Genomic DNA, 7,546 nt, shown 5'->3' with positions numbered 1-7,546 from the left:
CAAAGCAAGAATTGGTGAGGAACTCTAGCCATTTCTAGTAAAGACCAAGCAATGTTTCATGGCCCCGAAGCCCTACCCTAAACCTTCCCTATAGCTACACTAACCTGTATATTTGCCCTTGTTTTAATGCCTCATCAAAAATGTTTTAATACAGCTCAAAGCAGAGTTAGCACAACATTCATCATATTCCACCCCTTTGTACTTCATCCTTTCAGTTACCAGCTTGGGCATGAGTGACAGAAAGACACTGATACAGTGACACATATTGATGAAAACACCCCAGAGGAGGGGGACGTGGAGACTCTTCTGTTTCTCTAAGCACACTGCTAACATCACATTAATTGCTGCAGTGCAAGAGACAGGCAGGAAGATTCTGTAATAGCAAACGCTGCATTAGTTTAATACACCTTCTGGCCCTGTAGTGAGCAAAAAAAAAAATTGTTGCAGTTTCCTTTCTGCTACTAAAATGTGGCTTGCTAGAAATTGTAGACATAGGGGTCAGAAGGTGACCTACAAAGAAGCTTGATGAAAGTCTAATCATAAAAAAACGACATACATAAGGAAAAAACAGCTACCTTCTTGGATATAAACAGCAAACAAGGGAATGAATCATTGGTACCTCTGGAAGCCTGTATTTAAAAGCCTCTAAAAACACAATTAGTGAAATTATTACCTCCTGACCATAAGCATCAAGCATCCTGTCGAAGATGAGTTATTCTGGGCAAATATGCAGGTAGAATCTAATCAGTCCCTAGATAAGGTGCAATGCTTTTATGAAAGTATTTTTTATACAGTAGAAACAAGAGTGTCCTGGGAGCATGTTAAGTTTCATTTAATGACCTGCCAGACTTTACAATAAATACACAGCTACAACTCATGCCTCATTATATCCACATAGTGCAACTAACATGGTATTACTCTAATGCTGTTCCATCACTGCTGCTTAAATTAAAGCAATCACTTATCTGATTTGTTACAGAGATATTTATATTAGTCATGTCACATTCATAAAACATTGAAATAACTGCCAATAGAATCAATCAAGCAATAAAAGGACAAGAAAAAAGTCAGCACTGGTGGCACAGAGGGATAAAGCCCTGCTAACTAAAGCCCAGTGAACCCAAGTTCAATTAACAGCCTGGGTGCTTGACTGTGCTGGAAGGCTAAAATGGGTGTGCCCATCATGGGGAGGAGGAATTCCTCGGAGGAAGAGTGAAATTACAGGGAGCATCCTTGTGGGTGGATTGCTGGCTCACCAAGCCACCACTTGATTATAACATCTAACTGTAAAGGTAAAGAAGGGTGCACTTATAAGGGAGAAGGTGTAGTGGGTCCCTGTAGTGACACAAGCAGCTTGTCCCCAACCTTGTAGGTGAGGACTACAGATAACTCCCTCAGCTGACAGGATACCAGTGAAGGCACAAGCAACCCTCATGGCTGCTTGCGCGATGCTGCCACCAGATGGTGCTGGCCCTATATGGTAATGGGGTATAGGTCCTCCTATGACAAACAAATACACTAAGTCTGATTGAGGGATGGCTTGAGAGTTGGCAAGCATGGTGGCAAAAATTACCTAAAAAGAAAATATAAAAAATAAAAATTATAATGATGTACAACAGACTCAATGCTGAAAGGAATTCATTCAAGTTATCTTTCTAAAATATGCACAGTACAGAGAGAGTACTCAGACAGAAGCACAGTGTACAGCTACATGCAAACATATGCACATACAAAATCACAGACATACACACACAGACAGGCTGGCCCACTGTTTGTGAAAACTGGTAATTAAGATTGGGGAATGGATTTCACACACTTTGGGAATCACTGGAAAAGGATTAAGAATCAAAAACAGCTATAATCATGGTAGGAAGAGACGTGAGAGTGGTCACTTTTGTGCTATAAAACAACAGTGAAACAGATTTTGATAGCAAATTAGGATCACTTCATTCAGCTGATCTGCTAGTTTATTATTTATTAACTTACTTCTGTTGCTCAGGTTAGTCCTTTCAGTTATGGCTTGTTTTCAAGGGAGACCTGACATGGCTTTATACTAACAACTTGTACCTTTGCCTTTAATTTTGTAAAGGTAAATACATTTCCCTACTATCTGTAAGACGCAGATCCAGTTTTGCCAAAAGCATCTACTTTTTTTCCACCAATTTAAAACTGCGTCATTCCTGTCACAAACCTTGAATTCTTCCAAATGCTGCTAGCATTTTCACCTTTTCAGGAGGACTGTTCAAATTATCTGCAACCTTTTTGTATCTCTCATGAGCTTTCCATTTTGCATCTTTAAATTGTGATCTCTTTTCTTAGATTTTGATATTTTAGAAGAGTTTACTTCCTTGGACTCTATTTATTCCCAATTGTTTTATTTTTTTTTTTTGTCATATACCGTCTCTTCTTTCTTCAAAGGTACATACTAAGCTCTAAAAGACTTTCTTCACTTGATTTTAAACGAGGAATACAGATACCATTTCCATTATACTTCTCTGTACTGCTTCCACTGAGACTATAATATTGTGAAAATAAAGTCCTGTTTTTTTTTGGGGGGGGGGGGGTCTTAAAAGCGATCTGTCTAGAGCTAGGTCTCCTAACCAAAAGGAAATAAATACTCTTAAGGGAAACTTAGTACCTAATTGGCTAAAGAGTTCTTATTAGTCCAGTGACAACTGGACAGAATGTAGGAGGTCCTCAGTTCTATTCTCACACGAGGGATAATATTTTCGCTTTATATACCAGTAGTCAAAAGCAATGCCTTGCATGCAGAGGTTTTATTGCATGAGTGAGTGTGTATATAATTTGATCAGTCTACAACACTGATTTTTAACTTTGGTTTTGTAGAACCCAAGTACCATACCTCTCAGCTGCCACAGAATGACCATGATTTTGTCTCAAATTTTTGCTCTGAACTGTGTAAAAGTTTTAATTTTCTGATAAGTCACTGAGTATTACAGTAAGTCATTCAGTTAATCAATAATGCCAAATATTAGAGTTTCATACTTCTTATTGTTCTGAAAATTCATGTTGATGCAAAACTGTTTGTTAAATTAACTTTTTATGTAAATTATATTAATATCTTAAAACTAGCCATGATTTTGGGGTCTTTGTGCAGAATTTTAAAGCAAAGAAGTTGAGAGCTATGCATACTGTTCCTTTACCACCTGAGAGGGATTTTCTTCACAAATTTATGATGAGAATGCTTCTGTTGGTAGAAGAAAGTATAGTTGTGTAAGAAAACGTACTATAACAGTAGGTATTTTAATAGATCACTGTTGCAGTACCCTAGCTCTACGGGACGTATCCTGCCAAGAACTAGATGTCTAGACAGCTTCCAAAGCCCTAGGGCAACTTCCACGTGCCTTTATAACTGTTAGAGCTTGAGGGCAAGCCACTATAAAAAAACGAAGCACTGGGCTCCAAACTCCGAGCTTTTTTGCCTTAGGAAAAGGGAGGCAAGAGCCCTGTCACAAAGATACATGCTAGTAGAACAAGGAAAGGTGAGGACCCTGCCCCTGGTATGACAAAAAAAAAACAAAAAAAAAAAAAACAAGGGGGAAGGTGGGAGGGTGTTTGTACTGCAAGACTGAGCTATATGAACATCTACTGTTATGACATGTTTACTTACTCAACTGTGCTATGTTCACCATTAGATCACTGTTCCAGAAGCTAAATGGGATGAATATCAAAGATTAAAAAGAAAAGGAAGAGGAGCAAGAAGCAGGGTCTAGGAGCTCTTGGATAATGGCTGAAGCACACCCTGTTCTGGCTCTAGAAAAATAGTTAATTTTGTAATGGTTAGTAAATTTGTGGAGAGAAGACCAAGTAGCAGCCTGTAGAATATTTATAGAGTCCACCCCTTTCAAAAAAGTCATAGAAGTAGCCATAGCCTTGGTAGAAAGGGCTTTGACCTTGTCTGGAAGTGTCTTATTACATTAGTAATAACAAAACTGAATAGAATGAGACAACCATTTTGGAAATGTCTATTTTGATTTAGGTTGCCCCCTTGTCGTGTCTTCATAGGAAATAAATAGCTGATTAGAAATCTTTAAAGCTTTTTGTTCAATCAGTACAGTATCTTGAGTTGTTTATGAACATCCACAGTATGCAAAATCTTTTCGCCTTTATTTTTAAGTTCTGGATTGCTTGGCTCAGTGTAAACTCTAAAACCACTTTGAACACAAATGGGGAGGACTGGGTTTAGGGACAATTGTTTCAATGTGACCTTGTCTTTGTGTATACTTATGAAAGGTGAGATATATCTGAACCATCGTAACAATCTGTAACTTAGATACTCTTCTGACAGAAGTCAGAGCAGTGAGTAACTGTTTTCCATGTTATGAACTTTAAATCTGCCTCATGAGCTAGTTCTAAAGGAAAAAGTGTTAAGTTTCTACACATAAAAATTAACATCCCTTGCAGGTACCAACTGTTTTCTAGGTGGACATAAATATAACACTACTTTCAAGAATTGTTTCACTTGAGATAAGGAAGAAAGGGAGGATCCACTGGACGACAAGTAAAGATGACAGAAAGGTGAATATTAATGTTAAAAACACAGAAAGCCAGAAGATAATAACTCACACAAATATTGTAAACTCAAGGGAGTCTCAGCTGTAAAAGGATCTTGGTTTGGCACTAGCTAGAAAACCTTTTCCACTTAGCTATATACGATTTTCTAGTGTATTTTTTTAGCCAGATTTAATACCTGCTGTGTATCCTCAGAAAAAAAAGGTGCCTAAGTGGTATCAAAACTCTATCATCCAAGCAGCTGGATGAAGAATTTGAACTTTGGGGGTATCAGAGAACCCCAATATTCTGTGAGCAAGTGCATCCAGTGAGGATGTATGGTGTAATTGCCCTTGGCCATTTCCAGATGAGAGAGAACTACTGTTGCTTGGCCAAATGGAATTTGCCACAACTGTCCTTGTACAGTCCCTCTGGATGTTTATAATGACTCTGTGTATCAGAGTAATAGCTTTAAAGGTATGCAGGAACATTCCTGTCCAATGGAATGAAAAGCATCTGTCTTCCAGTCCTTTGTGCAAGGAGCCCTGGAGCAGACATTCTTTAGCTGGCTGTTGTAAATTGAGGCAAACCGATATATTTGAGGAGTTCCCCACAGTTGAATCAATTCCTGGAAGACCCAGAGTGAAATGTTCCATTACGGAGGACTTTTCTGGTCTTGCTTGTCTGCTACAACATTCTGCTCCAATGGACTAGAGGTATCCTGTAGGGATAGACTGAGCTGAGTTGCTAGCTTCCGAGCTATTGTTGCTAGTCTGAAAAATGGGTAGGGTCTGGTTTCCACTTTTTGCTTATATCCTCTGTGATTACTAGAAGAAGACCTGGGATCCAGAAGTGATTTAAGAATTTGAGTGCATTTATTAATGGCATCATTTCTTTGGCATTTATGTGCCTCAGTTTGTCTTGCTGATTTCACAGACCATGAACCTTTACTTTTAGATACTGCTCCCCATGCAAAATCTGGTTCATCTGTTTTTATGGACTGAGTGAGTAGGTGGAGTCAAAAGGAAAAAAAAATGTTATGTACTCACTATAACATTCCATCTTTGTTGTCTATTTTCATTCTTCCTCAACTGTTGGGATCAGATCCGATCCACGGATCAGACTTGGCCATTACTAAAGCTCATGGCCACCAAAAATCTCTCAAGCTCCTCCCTTACCCATAATGCACAAACTCCTAACATACCTCAGAATCTTGTTTGCTGTTTCACATAAAGTAAAAAGAACTGCTATAACTTTCCTGACAGAAAGACCATATCTGGAGCTCAATATTAATGGTGTCCTTAAAGTCTCTCGTTCTTCAAGACGTTCATAATGAAAAGGGTCGAGGGTTGGTGGGTGGGAACTTGAGGTAGAATGAAAGTGGACAACAAAGATGGAACATTATAGTAAGTATACAACTTTAATACCTGATGGTATCAATTTTCATTCTATCCTCAACTGTTGGTTCATAGCCCCCAACTACCTAAAATCCCAGGTGAACTCTAAGGAAGTATATTTTTGAGCACAGTTGAGCCAAAGGTTGCTTTTCCCTTTGAGACCAGATCCAGTTTGTAATAAGTGCTAAAGGTATGCAGATTTGCCCAAGCCACAGCTGCACATAGATCATCCATGGAAGCTCTAGACAGAAACACTGAAATAGCCATGGATCTAGCTGAATGGTTCTTAGCGGTTTTGCTAAGGTTAGATCCAATTTGTTATAGATAAAGTATATGCAGTCCTTCAGCCATCTGGCTAAAGTTACATTTGCAGCTGGTTTGCCCAATTTAAAATCTGCAAAGGATACAAATAATTGATCTGTCTTCCTAATTTCTTTTGTCCTATGTAAGTAAAAATGTAATTGTCTGTGAACATCCAATAAATGCAACGTATGTTCACCTTTGTTTGCAAATTTAGGAAAGAAGACTGGCAAATCAATGGACTGATTGATACTGGATTCTAACACCATCTTAGGAAGGAAAGATGCACTGGTACATAATGTAACTCTATCCTTATGAAAGATCAAGTACAGAGGTTTAGAAGAGAATGCTTGAAGTTCTGAAATTCTTCTAGCAGAGGTAATGGCCACTAGAAAGACAGTTTTCCAGGTCAGGAACTTAAGATTGCACTTATCTGCTAGTTCAATGGGAGAATGAATTAAGGCCTGCAGTACCAAGTTCAAACCCCATGCTGCAGTAGGATCTTTATACGGAGGTCTCAGCAGGAGTGTGCCTCTCCAAAGTGCTTTACAAAGTTTAGAAGAGGCCACAGAAGAATTCTCAAACCCAGTATGAAATTCAGAGACTGATGCTAACTGAGCTTTAATCATCGAGGGGGTAGCTCCCTCATTAAAAATTGTTGCCAAAAATTCAAGTATACTACGCACATGAGCTGAGAAGGGGTCATTGTGTTTTTGTTGTGCCCAGCAGATGAACCTTTTCCATTTACTTGTGTAAAGTTTTCTCGTAGAAGGCTTATGGGAATATAAAAGAATATGATGGACAGGGGAAGACAGCATCAGTTGTCTGACTATTAACAAACTGGAGTAATCATGCTGTCAGCTTGAGGTTTGAGATTTCAGGATGAATCATACTTGTCAGGTGAGACAGGAGGTCTGCAATCGGATCCAGAATCCAAGGTTGGTAGAGCAGATGAGGCCATAGAAAGGGGAACCAAATCTGTTGAGGCCAGTAAGGTGCAATAATGTCCAATGAGGATGACTTTGCTCTTCAACCTGGCAGGTTTCTGCAGGAATTTTGGAATTAGGGGAACTGGCGATATGCATAAAGTAGACCAGTGGGCCAATCGTGGAGTAGAGGATCCCTCGATGATTCCCCCAGAGTGGGATTAGAGAAAAGTAACTGCTGCATTTGCTGTTTAGGGGAGAAGAAAAAAGATCGTAGCAAGGCTGGCCCCATTGACGGAAAATCATTTCTGTCACTTTCTTTTTGAGAGACCACTCACGAGGTAGAATAATGGACTTGCTCCATTTGTCTGCTATCACACTGGACTTCCCCGGAATGTGCATAGCTATGAG

The sequence above is a fragment of the Protopterus annectens genome, chromosome 9.part0 (assembly GCF_019279795.1).
Source record: "Protopterus annectens isolate FY-2018-M chromosome 9.part0, PAN1.0, whole genome shotgun sequence".
Lineage (NCBI taxonomy): Eukaryota > Metazoa > Chordata > Ceratodontiformes > Protopteridae > Protopterus > Protopterus annectens.
This window is presented reverse-complemented; position numbering follows the sequence as displayed.